The sequence below is a fragment of the Pelodiscus sinensis genome, chromosome 28, assembly GCF_049634645.1.
Source record: "Pelodiscus sinensis isolate JC-2024 chromosome 28, ASM4963464v1, whole genome shotgun sequence".
Taxonomy (NCBI): domain Eukaryota; kingdom Metazoa; phylum Chordata; order Testudines; family Trionychidae; genus Pelodiscus; species Pelodiscus sinensis.
This window is the reverse complement of record NC_134738.1, coordinates 14711656-14724537: the sequence shown is the minus strand read 5'-3', so window position 1 is coordinate 14724537 and position 12882 is coordinate 14711656.

Here is a 12882-nt window from a genome sequence, read left to right as displayed (position 1 = left end):
ATCTCTCCTCATATGGGACCCGTTCCCAACCCCTCATTATTTTAGTTGCCCTTCTCTGAACCTTTTCTAATGCCAGTATATCTTTTTAGAGATGATGAGACCACATCTGTCCGCAGTGTTTTGTATTCCTAAACCCTGTTCCCTCCTAGTCTTCTCCCCTCTGAACTAAAAGAGCTACCGTCAGCTGAAACAAGCTGCTCCTACCAGAGGGAAACTGCCTCTTGGGCATCGCCTGGTCAGATTGCTGCCGGTAGATCCAGAGGTTCACAGCTGGAGTCCCTGCCAAGTTGCATGCAAGGTTGCACCTGCTGAGCCACTCAGCCCATCAAGCTGGTAGGTTGGTGATTTCTTTGTAATGTCAGCGTGCCTAGGTGCCCACGTCTGGGGCCAGGACGGCCTTGCGTAAGGTGCTGTCCAAGCAGAACCACACGGCCGTCCCTACCTCCAAGAGCGTGATCACGTCAGGCTGCCAAGTGGAAGTGTATTTCTCACGCCGGCTAAGAAGCAGCCATGGCCCTAGGTCCAGCAGTCAGGTCTGCATGGGGACCGAGGTCCAACGGCAGCATGGGGGTTTTTACCGCCCTGCTTCTACCCCCACGCAGAGGCAGGGGAGAATTGCTACTTTCAAATTGACATGATTCATCAGCCTGCTTCCGTAAACAGCGCCCCCCCACGCCGTGCTGTCCCAGGGGACGAATACGAATATTGATCCAATAAAGAAACCGCCTTCCCTCGGCCTTTGGCCAATGGCTTAGGTAGCGAGATGGACTTTGCCAGAGCATACTGCAGCCCGATTTCACTGTCGCGTACTCCGGAAACTCCCCTCCGGACGTCGGTGCGGGGACTCTGGCTCTATGCCAGTATCACGCCTCTGGGTTCCAATGCGGGAGGCAGACAAATCTGCCAAGCAGCCCACGTCAGGCCAGACTGGCCCAAACCGCCCTTCTCTGCCCTGCCCGGAACGGCCCACGAACCTAGCCCTGGGCAAGACGTATCTTCCAGCACGGCTTCCTCTGGTTTCGGGGGAGCCTGTCTCTCTCTCGCTCCCCCTTACAAATGGCTTTGCAGCAGCCAAGGGAATGAAAGGCAGCACCAATAATGTCTCCATGGCTTCTTGTTAGCTGCACTCTAAGCAGGAAAGTGACTGGCCCTGACAATATAATTTACATCGCTGTATAAAACTATCTGTGGAAGCCAGGCTAATTTGTGCCAGATTAGGCTATTTGTCTCAGCCACTGTCTAACGGCACAATCTATCAGAGGGCTGTTTTCAAATATCGCTTTTCAAGCGTGCCCTGGAGAGGCAGGAATTGATTGGGATCTTAGAAAGCAAAATTACAGCAATAACTTAAAAGAAACAATAATTACTGAATCATACCAGTGTCAGCACTCTGCAAAACACGAAATAGCCATCAAACCCCAATCCAATATATTCCAAAGCAAATTTATTGAATGGAAAAAGCAGTTGAGTGAGGCTTTTTCCTCCCCCTCTTTCCCTTCACCCCCTCGCTCGCCCTGTACATACGGTTATCTCAAAACCACAAGTGAATGAGTCGATAATTCTTGTCATTGACTGCTCCATTTTCAGAGAGTCAAGGAAAGATCCATTAGCTCCCGTCTGGCTCGGTGTCTCTCTCCTTCCCCTCTAGTCATTTGCTAGTCTGTGCTCCTCAGGCAAACAAACATATATAACTAATCATCTGTTAAAACGTTGAGTCCCCTAATAAATCTCCGCAACCGAAATACTTTAATGGGTAATTAATTGATCCTGTTCCAGAGGAGTAATAAGATAATAAATTAGACAATATTTCACTCAGTTGTGTCAGTGTACTGCTAATGGTGCTGTAGGGCTGAGCTGAAGGATAATAAATTAGCCAGAAATTAACTGCTAAGAGCTTTCTGCAGAGAAATTGGCTGACGGGCAAGTCTCCAGGATCTAGGGGCGTGATACCATTGTGGTGTCCTCCATTCCTGCCCCCCTCCCCCCCGTTACCAATATTAACTCCTGTTTGGAAGCCAGTGGCAGCTGGTGTGGGAAATTCGGAGGATGGGGGGCGTATTCCAGTGGGCTGTGCTTTGCCCCACCGGTGTATTCCCAGCGTCTTCTGAGACACCGCGCAGAGTCTAGTGGAAACAGGGCCCCTCTTGATGGTATTTAAACCATGTGGCAAGGAGCAATATCTAGCATGACTACATCACCAGCAGATTTATAGCGATCCAGCCGCGCTGCATGTAGGTAAATTACTTTTGTGCTGACTATAAAAACTGTCTCTGTGGCAAGTTATTACCCATCCAGCAAACAAAAAGGAAATATTTTCCAGGGCCTCTGCCATTTTTCACCGCATGGAAAAAATGACACGATGAGTCCGATGCACAAGGGGGGTAAATCCGCAGAGCCCTGCCGAAGCCCTGTACCGATTTACGCGAGCTGGGGTGAGGAGAGGGGAAGATCTGCCCTTGGGGGAACTTTAATCCATTGTAAAACTGGCCAGTGTTCCTTCCCTATGCAGGCACCGACATTCTGATTAGCAAGGAGGTTCTAATGGTAAATGGCCACATGGGGATTGCGAGGGGGGCTAATGATTTATTTACTAAGTACATCACAGACCACAAAGGTGGAAAGATACGGCTCCTGCCTTCAAGTCACATTTTAGGCCACGGCTTTAGAAAGAGACTGATGATTCTGGTGGCTTCGTTTTGGGTTGTCCAACTCTTTTAGAGTGAGGGGAAAACTCCCATTGACTTCAGTGGAGTCTGGATTTCCCCTGGGGCATGCTCAGTGCTTTCTGACAACCGGGCCCCATGATCTCTAGGGAGGTGGCCCCAAAAGACTTGGCCTTAGACATTACCCAGCGAGTGAGGGTAGAACCCAGTGGCGCTGCGTGCATTCCTGCGATTGTTCCCCTGCCCATTGTGTTGAACATTCACAATTAGTCAAATCAGCACACATAGCCTGTGTCTACACTGAGCCGCTTTTCCGGAATAACTTGAAAGCTGTCTACACTGGCCGCTTGCTTTTCCGGAAAAGCAATGACGATCTACTGTAAAATGGTCAGTGCTTTTCTGGAAAAACTATGCTGCTCCCGTTCGGGCAAAAGTCCTTTTCCGGAAAAACTATTCCAGAAAAGGGCCAGTGTAGACAGCACAATAGTCTTTTCCGCAAAAAAGCCCCGATCGCGAAAATGACGATCGGGGCTTTTTTGCGGAAAAGCGCGTCTACATTGGCCACGGACGCTTTTCCGCAAAAAGTGCTTTTGCGGAAAAGCATCCTGCCAATGTAGACGCGCTTTTTCCGGAAATACTTATAACGGAAAACTGTTCCATTTTAAGCATTTTCGGAAAAGGGTGCCAGTGTAGACACAACCTTATTGTCAAAAGAAATACAGGAATAGTTGTCATTAGACAGACTCACCACTGATCCACTACCCGTAGGTACCCCTGACAATGAACTCAGCTCAGTCAATAGTGTGGATTCCTCTATTGCCTCTTACGCCAGCCGAAGACATAAGAACGTAAGAATAACCAGACTGGGTCAGATTAAAGGTCCATCCAGCCCAGTGTCCTGTCTGCCGACAGCAGTCAATGCCAGGTGCCCCAGAGGGAGTAAACACAAGAGGTAATCCTCACATGATCCCTCTCCTGTTAACCATTTCCAGACAGAGGCTAGGGATACCATTTCTACTCATCCTGCCTAATAGCCATTGATGGGCTTAACCTCCACGAATTGATCTAGCTCTTTTTTGAACTCTGTTAAAGTCCTAGTCTTCACCACATCCTCTGGCAAGGAGTTCCACAGGTTGACTGTGCGCTGCATGAAGAAAAACTTCCTTCTGTTTGTTTTAAACTTGCTGCCTATTAATTTCATTTGGTGACGTCTACTTCTTATCTTATGGGAACAAGTAAATCACTTTTCCTTATTCACTTTTTCCACACCACTCATGATTTTATAGACCTCTATCATATCCTCCCCTTGGTCTCCTCTCTTCTAAGCTGAAAAGTCCAAATCTTTTTAACCTGTCTTCAGTAGGGACCCGTTCCAAACCCCTCATCATTTTTGTTGCCCTTTTCTGAACCTTTTCCAATGCCAACCTTTTCCAATGCGACCATATCTGTTGGAGACAGCTCTATGGGGTTCATTTTTATACACAGCTACACACTAGTTACACGTCACTCCTGAGGTATCAAGTTGCTACCTCCTGTTGCTTAGTTACCACCCCTTACAAAAGGGGGTTCAATTACTATCTATTGTGCTGTCCATTTAGACCCGGTCCTGAACCTACAGCAGAAGGCCTGTTATCTGTGGGGAGGAGGTGGGTACCGAGATGTTTCTTAACGAGGCGTTCTGTTAACAACCCCTCTGGAATGTTCTCACAGCCTGTGCCTAGTACCGCTTTGGTCTGAGTGTTTCTGCAATATCAGCCCTGTTCTTGCCAAGTCTGTGAGCTGGGCCTGCCTCTTACTCACCACCTACCTCTGCTTTATATTAGCAAAGTCTTGACCATTGGGGTATGTCTACACTACCCCCCTAGTTCGAACTAGGGGGGGTAATGTAGTCATATGGAGTTGCAAATGAAGCCTGGGATTTGAATTTCCCGGGCTTCTTTTGCATAAAGCTGGCTGGCGCCATTTTTAAATGCCGGCTAGTTCGGACCCTGTGCCGTGCGGCTACACGCGGCACGGACTAGCTAGTTCAGATTAGGCTTCCTGATCCGAACTAGCTGTACACCTCATGGAACGGAGTACGGGGTCCGAACTTGCCGGCATTTAAAAATGGCACCGGCCGGCTTTATGCAAATGAAGCCCAAGAAATTCAAATCCCGGGCTTCATTTGCAACTCCGTATGACTACATTACCCCCCCCAGTTCGAACTAGGGGGTAGTGTAGACATACCCTTGCTGTGTAGACCTCAGGCCTCAAACCCGGCCTGTGATATATGGCTTATGTGTCAGGCCCTCATCTTACTACAAAGGCCGGGCAGGTTGGGAAGATACATGCTGCAGGGTGCTGATGGGGCAAAGTTCTGTGACATTGCAGCCAGATACCAGGGAAATGAAAGTATGAGAGAGAGATGCCACAGATGCAGGTCCTGATACCAAGTCCGCTGAAGTCAGAAAACATAAGAACATAAGAATGGCCAGACTGGGTCAGACCAAAGGTCCATCCAGCCCAGTGTCCTGTCATCTGACAGTGGCCAGTGCCAGGTGTCCAGAGGGAGAGAACACAACAGGGAATCCTCACGTGATCCCTCCCCTGTCACCCACATCCAGAGAAACAGAGGCTAAGGACACCATTCCTACCCAGCCTGGCTAATAGCCATTGATGGATTTAACCTCCATGAATGTATCTAGCTCTTTTTGGAACCCTGTTAAAGTTCTAGTCTTCACAACATCCTCTGGCAAGGAGTTCCACAGGTTGACTGTGCGCTGCATGAAGAAAAACTTCCTTCTGTTTGTTTTAAACTTGCTGCCTATTAATTTCATTTGGTGACCTCTCCTTCTTATCTTATGGGAACAAGTAAATCACTTTTCCTTATTCACTTTTTCCACACCACTCATGATTTAATAGATCTCTATCATATCCTCCCTTAGTCTCCTCTTTTCTAAGCTGGAAAGTCCTAGTCTTTTTAACCTCTCTTCATATGGGAGCCATTCCAAACCCCAAATCATTTTCTGAACCTTTTCCAAAGAGGGAGTCCTTCCACTCACTTCAGCAGGTCGGCTCTGGTCTTTGTTGTGGGCACTGTATAAAAAGATCTGAGCCTTCATGAACAATTCAAATGGGGAGTCAGAAGCACCCTGCACGTTCTGTGTCTGTCTAGGCTGTTCCCCACTTTGAATGCAGAAGGTGCAAGAATCACTCTGCCACTAAAGACTCGTGTTAAAACTCCCCAAGGTCACAGATTCCTTGGCCTTGAATGGTACGCTACAGCCACCCACATGCAAAAAGCCCTTTGAGAATCCAGGGAGATGCGCTTGGGAATTTCTTCCAGAGGGGTGCTCCCAAACACTTTAACCCTCCCTCTGGGGAGAGCTTGAAAAACTGTCATTTCACTTAGTCGCTAGGCTTTGCCGTCTGGGGCATGTGCACACAGAATCTCCTGCCTTATAGGACACAGGAATCACATCCTGGCCATGAAAGGGTTCTTAACAAACCAAAGGAAACACACGTGGTAAAATATTACTTGGTTGCTAGATGTGAAAGAGCAACTAAAAAAACCCAAGCAAACAAAAAAGGATGAAAACGCAGAGAATTGCTTCTACGGGATTCAGTCTGGAAAGTCACAGTGCAAGGGGGCAATTACATCTACTCAGCACTCTGCTGGTCACCTAGCTGATACCCACTTCTTACTCCCTGAGGCTGCCCACCACCCTGCCCTGATGGGCCCAATCCTCTGTTCCCCCCCAAACAAGGCACAGTGTTGGGGTAACCGCCCCCCTGCAGAGCAATGCAGACACTCAGCCACTTTAGCTGTGGGAGGACACAGTTCTGGGGCACAGCACCAAGGAAATCACCCCCTAAAAGGGATCAACCCCCCTCCCCAAATAACCAGTCTTTTTCTATGTAAAAGTTTTACAGAAACTCATGAGGATGTTTGCCCTTGTTATCAGTGAAAGAGAGATATGCACCCTGGTTGTTCCCCCTCTCCTGCCCCGCTAGCGATTATTAACACTGGGCCTAGCAATACACAAACGTGTTTTGATTAGGTACAAAGAGCAGGATTTAAGGGATTGTATGTGAAAATGGACACAACACCATCACACTGGGAGGGGATGACCTGGCAGATGCGAAGCAGTTCATCTACTTGGGGAGTATTATGGGCAGAGACAGAGGAACAGACAAGGATATCAATGCTAGGCTAGGGAAAGCAACAGCTGCATTCAACACCCTTCGTCCCATATGGAGTTCCCAAATAATAACTGCGAAGACGAAACTGCGAATCTTCAACACATGTGAAGAGTGTGCTCTTGTATGGATGCGAGACCTGGCATACTAAAAAGTCTTCAAATCACAAGCTATGGACATTCATAAACAGATGCCGAAGGTACATCCTTTACATCAAATGGCAAGACTTAGTCACAAATGAAGAACTTTGGAACAGAGCAAGACAAGAACCACTTGGTGCTCAAATCAAGAGAAGAAAGTGGGGATAGCTAGGCCACACTCTTAGAAAACCATCCTCCAGCATAGTCCGTCAAGCTCTCACATGGAACCTGCAAGGAAAAGGCAAAAGAGGAAGACCTCGGACAACGTGGAGAAGATAGACTGAGACTGAAGGACAACAGCTGGGGTACTCCTGGAGTCAGCTAGACGTTTTGTCTCAAGACAGAGTGAAGTGGAGACTTGCAGATGACCTATGCTCCACTCGGAGTACAAGGGTTAAGAAGAAGAAGTGAAAACGGACAGATCAAGAGGTGCTCTGGGGATGGATGGCAAAAGCATCTCACTCTCCACTCATGCTTATGGTGGACAAGGCCAGCCCGCCCCTGCCTGCTCCATAGTAACGCCAGGACTCCAGAAAACAGACCCGCCTGTCCATCTGAACCCCAGCTCAGCAGACAAACAGCTTCCCTTCGGGCGATGGGAGGAGCCACACAGAGCAATGTTGCACTACAGAGTCCTGCGTGGGGTTGAGTGGTGAGAATACTATCAGGCCACTCATGGGTCCAATGTCATTACGGACATTTCGCACTCAGGGCCAGACTGACACCCATTTGAGGCACTTCACATCCATGCTATGATGTGTTGTGCCGAGTCTTGGTGGCACCCACACAGCGGGAAGCCCTTCCCTTACTCCTCACAGAATGAGGAGTGCCGGATGCTGGTGGGAGCTGCTCTCAGCATTTGATTTCTGGGTCTATACTAGACCTGCTAAATCAAACGCCAGAAGATCGATCTCCGGAGCGTCGATCTTCCGGTAAGTTCAGATGTGCCCTTACAGAGGGAGGTGGGGACAAGGACGCGGCATCTCCAGCCACGGAGCAGCTGGGTCCTTTGAGTGGGCACATTTCCTATGGCACCCCCCTCTGCAGCACATCCACAGACTCTGCTCGGCCGGCCGAGAGACACTCCTTTGACTTCTCAGTAGGGATGTAAAATCCCGATTCATCAGTTAATCACCTAATGTGTAACCGGTTCACGGACTCCATGGGATCCTGGGCTGGATACAAGCTGCCAGCCCCCTCGCTGGGGCTGGTAGCAGGGCTGGAGCGGCCCACCACCCAGAGCAGGCTGAGGGCAAGGGGCTGCTCTCGGGGAACCGGTTAACGGTTCGCCTCTCTACTCCTCAGCCTTGGTAGAAGGCCCCCCAGCTGCAGGAACCCCCAGCGATATCAAGGAGAGAGGCACCCACGAGCTTCAAGTCCAGTGAGTGACACGTGGAGCTTGTCTCTCTCTCTGGCTCGCTGTCTCTCTCTCACTAGCTGTCTCTCCCTCCCCCTCTTCTCCTTCCCTCTGCCACTGCTTCTTGAGAGGAGGAGAAGGGGCTTGTAATCAGCCGGGGCACCAGGAGAACTCATGGAAGAGATTAAAAGCAAATCTAAGAAGAAAAATCATGGCACCGTTTATGTCTTCCTAATTAAAACCCCGCCAGTCTCCCTTCCCCCTCCTCCCCCTTTTCCAGCTAATGTTACACTAACGAGCTGAGTTTAGTGGCATTTATGTAGATAAAAGTCCTGATGATTGATCTCAATGGCTTGTTAAAATTAGTTTCAGTCCACCATATTGATTTAATTCCATTGCTTGAAAGTGCTAATTAATAATGATAATAAAAGTGTCTGAGCTCATTATTATCAGTAGGCAGATTGGGCGGGGGGGGGGGGGGCAGAACTGGTTTAGCATCACTTACTTCGTCTGAAGGTGGCCTTTGAAAAGCCGGGGCGGTGGGGGGGGAGAATGTGGCTTTGCCCTCGGAGGGGGTCGGGTGACCCTCCAGCGCTGCTTCTGCACCGAGATATTTCTTTCATTTGTCTCTGCAAAGAGGCCTTGGCACGTTGAGGGCAACACCTAAGGGTGGGAGCCTTATGGGATGCGTTCCAGGTTTTCTCTGGGAGGCATTTCTTGGGCTAACTTCCCACAGCAACAGGACACGCCCGCTCTCCACAGGCTTAAGACAGAAAAGTTTAGAGGCCTACAACGTGCTCTGCCTACCATGGTTCAGTGTTGCCTCTTCTGGGCTTCTGACCAGATCCGAGGGGCAATAGGAGCAGGCCCCGCCTTTGAAGCACTCAGCTGTCGTGAGAGCACAAGGTCTCTTCCCCGGAGCAGCGTGAACGGGGATTTTGACGCTGCCTGTGCGTAAGGCACAGGGACCAGGCGTCCACACGCCCCGGCTCTGCATCCGGCTGTGCCACTCGCCTTGTAGCACACGCTGGCGAGCAGCAGTCAAATCTGCACGGGCATCTCAGTGAGTGGGCGGAGCCACTCTCTGAAGCTCACAGGTGCATTGTGGGAGAAGCGGGGTAGCAATCAGAACAGAGAGGTGTGGCTGCCCCCTTCCCTCCGCCGCAGCATGGCCATACTAGGGCTGGGGGACCACCAAAGTCCTGCGGGAATAAATGTCTTCAGGAACGTCTCTGAACGATCTAGGTCGACAGCACGGCGCACATCTATTTACTGTGGCCTGCTCAGGCTCACAACTCTTCAGAACCCACAGCTAAAGTGTGTGTAACCAGGCCCCCACCACACTGACCCCACAGAGCTGCTTGGTAAGGGATGTTGTCCTTTAGCTCAGTGTTGAGGGCCAGTTCTTTAGGATGGGAGGCAGGCTGTGAAGAGCTGCAAAAGGATCCCACAAAACTCGGTGACTGGGCAAGAAAACGGTGGTGAGTGTTAATGTTGGCGAATGCAAAGCAATGCATATTGCAAAACAGACTCCCAACTCTACGTATGAAATGATGGGGACTCAATTAGCTGTTATCACTGAAGAAGATGTTGGAGTCACTGTGGACACTTTTCTGACAACATCCACTCACTGTGCAGCGCAGTCCAAAAAAGCAGACTGAATGGGAGGAATCAGTCAGAAAGGGATACAGAATAAGACAGAGAATATCTTTCTGCCTGTGTCTAAATCCATGGCACAGCCACATCTTGAATACTGCATACAGACGTGATCGCCTCATCTCAAAAAAGGTATCTTGGCACGGGAAAAATTCAGAAAAGGGCAACAAAAATGAGGAGGGGGATGAAACGGCTGCCAGACGAGGAGAGATTAATAAGTCTGGGATTTTTCATCTTGCAAAAGAGATGACTAAGGGCTATAGAGGTCTATAAAGTGATGACTGGTGTGGAGAAAGTGAATAAGGAAGTGTTATTTACTTGTTCCCATAACACAAGAAATAGGAGGTCACCAAATGACATTAATAGGCAGCAGGTTTAAAACAAACAAAAGGAAGTTTTTCTTCACCTAATGCACAGTCAACCTGTGGAACTCCTTGGCAGAGGACATTGTAAAGGTCAAAAGGGTTCAGAAAAGAGCTAGAGAAGTTCATGGAGGTTAGGTCCATCAATAGCTGTTAGCCAGGCTAGGCAGGGGTGGTGTTGCTAGCTTCTGTTTGGCAGAGGCTGGGGATGGGTGACATGGGGTGTATGACTTGATAATTTCCTGTTCTGTTCATTCCCTCTGGGGCACCTGGCATTGGCCACTGTCAGCAGACAGGACACTGGGCTAGATGGACCTTTGGTCTGACCCAATATGGCCATTATGTTCTAATGGAAGGTTCGGGTTCCGTTGCCAGCTACGATGACATGTATCACCCTAAGTTTCCATGGGTCAGGGTGAGGGGGTTAGTGTCTCATATTGCATGATGGTCTTTATATTGCATATGGACATATGACGTAATGAACGAAGTTCTAGGGCGGCCTTCCATTGGGAGTTCTGGGCACAAACAACCTAACAAGTCAGACAATGGAGGTTGGTACATTTAGGAAGAGGATTATAAACTTAGGATGCCTGAGATAGCAGGGGACTGGACTTGACCCAGCAGCCCACTTCCAACTCTACGTTCTTGTGGGCTGAATATATTTTGATCTATTGTATTGAGAGTCTGTGGTTCATAGGGAGAGTATTGACATAATGTCTGGGTGGGTTTTTTTGACTCTGGCACAGTGTCTAGGACTGGCTGGGATGGTTGAGTCGGGGCTGGTCCTGCTTTGGCCAGGGGGTTGGACTCGATGACTCCTGAGGTATCCACCAGCCCTGGGAATCTATGATTACTTCCATGGGTACCCATAAGTGAGTACTGATCCAGAGTGAGATCCGACCCTCTTGTACTTTTTAGTAACCGGGTTTGGTTCTTTAAAGGATTTGAAACCACAAACAGAGGAATACTTCTTTTTAGGGTTAAACAAAGATTTTTATTTTCTATTTACTTTTTAATGAATTTCGCACTTAAATCAATTCACTGTCTTTAATTCTTCTCAGACAGCGTAACATACAGATAAAAATATAAAATATAAAACAATTAAAACAAATATAATAACTCCCCCTACAGCTATACCCTCCAGATTTACCTTTCGACAGTTTGTGGAATTCTCGGTCACACCTATATAATACGCACATTAAGACAGGTAGAAACATTGTTTAGATTCAAGAGATATTCTTTTTCTTTATCTTTCCTTTCCGATTTTTTGTTTGTTGCAACTTACGACCGGTGTTCCCCTTTTGGAGCTTACAAACGGCAATGAGATTCAACGCCGGGGAGGGAGCTGCTTGGTTGATCAGACCTGGCTTTTTTGATTCGCAACCCTTCTGCTCTTGGTCTGTTTCATTCAACCTTATACACCGTTTTCGGTAATTTTTCCACTCACCTGACTATGCTGACATCAATCTCTTTGCCTTTATTTGGTGTTGTTTTTAATTGTTGTGGTTTGTGGTCTGTGTTGCTTTTGTTTCCCCTAAAGCAGGGGTTTTTGTAGGTCATCCAATTCAATTTCACTTTTTTGTTTATGTCTTGTGTATCTCAACAATGCTTCCTTTCCTTCACAGGTACATCGAGCTTCGTGCTCATTTAACATTCTGGTTTGTGGCTTTACCACATCCAATTCACAATACTCAAGACAAGCTGTCCCAGAGACCGAGATTTCACTGTGATCCAGATTTCCCCAGGTCTCCACCTAGACTGGGATCTATGCTGCCAGAACCAAATGAAGCCCATCCCAGATTTTTTTCACACAACCCAGATTTTTTTTTGAAAGCCAGCATTGGATTTTCAAACATTTAGTGCCTGCTGTGTGGATCAGAGTCTCAAAAGAGCCCAGCACTGGTTGGGCTGCCCAAGTTTGGTTGCCGATTGCACCTGCTTATTCCCGGGCTGCATTTTGGGGGGTGGGTTTGTTAACCGCATTCGTGTTGTCAGCCTGTTCAGTGAGGCTCTTCGTACAGCGCCGTGTGCCTCTGAAAACGTTTTGCTTCGAGAAGATTATTTTTTTTTAAAAAAAGGAAGATTTTTAAAGATGCCACGAACTGCAGAGTCACCAAACGACTCATTAAGCATCACCTGCAAATGGCATCCACGCCCTCCTTTGGATGCCTGTGGTCTCCAGCTGCTGAAGCTGTTTTCTGCGAGAAATTAATTAACATAATTCATATATTTATGCAATCATTCCATGTACTGATTACAGACAACATCGGAGAAAAAAACGTTTTAATGTTGACGCCTTTTACCTAGGCCCAAACATCGGCAGCGACAATTGCTTCGTTTTTATTTATTCACTAGAAGATGGGCCCGGCGTGGCTCAGTTCATTTTTGTTGTTTGGAAAACTAAATGGCGGGAGTGGGGAGGAGGGGGTCAGGGTGCAGGCTGTCCCGGGGAGAGAGGACAGCCCCAGCCCTCTCTCACTGCAGCAGCTTGGCACAGCCGGGGGGTGGGGTGCATGTCCCCCAGC